This window comes from Cyprinodon tularosa, unplaced genomic scaffold (assembly GCF_016077235.1).
Source record: "Cyprinodon tularosa strain WSP-4 unplaced genomic scaffold, ASM1607723v1 ctg702, whole genome shotgun sequence".
Taxonomy (NCBI): domain Eukaryota; kingdom Metazoa; phylum Chordata; class Actinopteri; order Cyprinodontiformes; family Cyprinodontidae; genus Cyprinodon; species Cyprinodon tularosa.
In genome coordinates, this window is record NW_024039455.1 from 362,309 (window position 1) to 363,606 (window position 1,298).

The following is a 1,298-nucleotide window of genomic DNA, read 5'->3' on the forward strand; positions in this document are numbered from 1 at the left end:
AAGCAGGATGTGCAAACATCCCCTCATATTGGTTAATATCAGCTCAGCTTTTATTTCCATCTTGCACAATGTAACAAACTCATGCATTCTCCATACTAATGGAAGGAAACGAGTAACAGTGAATGGACTGATCTTTTGCACGTGTGAGGAGATTAGAAAAGCTCCAAAACTAGAGAAAACAACCAAAACATTCCTTTCAAAGCAATCCCACTAATGTGTCCAAAGCAGTGTATTCTTTTGTTTTAGTTATGTCGTATTACAAGGTGAGTTTTTTTCCATAAACATGTTAAATATTATTTTTTTCAGAGATTGAGGCGCCTAGCAGAGCTCAGACTTGCTAAATTTTTTTCCTGGTAACCTAAGTGTGAGCTGGGGTTGCTACAATACTCAGATTTCAAACTTGTCATTGAACCCTCAGAATATTTCAGAATTAATACTATTTCCAATAACATGGAGACAAAAAAAAGAAAACCTAGGGTTTTTTTGTTTTTTTTTATTGCATGAAAAGCTCACCTTTTACAATCTCAGTATTAAAAATGCTGTCTATACAGAATCACAGATAGTATTTTAATGAGTGTACAAATAAACACAAAATATATAATCCAAATTTGCTGGAGAAGAATCTCAGTCATCCAGGTCATAGTCATTCCAAAAACTTTAAAAAAACAAACAAACCCCTAAGCAAGTTTGAAGACGTTTCGCTTCCCATCCAGGAAGCTTTTTCAATTCAAAATGTCTGGATTAGCAAAAAACATGCAAATTGAACCAAAGATCAGGACCACCCCTTAGTAATGGGGACTTATTGAGGTTGCCTGCAATACCTAAAACTGGCCCATGCCTATTAAAGGAATAGTACACCCAAAACATGACTAGCCTTCATTTTCTACTCACCCCCATGCTGAACAAAACTCTGGAGTACTTTTTTGATATCTCAAATGCATCTGGAGATCTGGGAGGCTTCTTGCTGTCTGCTGACATTCAAATAATGGAGGTCTATGGCGCCCGAGACAGAAAGGTCCACAAAAGTCCACAAAAAACGTGTCAATATTCCTCCATACTGCTCGTCCAATGTAATCCAAGTGTCCTGAGTGGGTAGCATCCAGAATTTACTCGAAACAAAGTCATTTAGAACATTTTAGAGCATAAACAGTAGTGTATAGGATTTCCTAATAGCGCCCCCATGCGCGCTCACGATTCTACGGAAACCGCGGCAGACCAAACCGGAAGAAAGTGCGCATTCAACGTCTGCTCTGCCGATAATGCAAGCGTAGAAGAAGAAATGTGCTGTTTACCCGTGC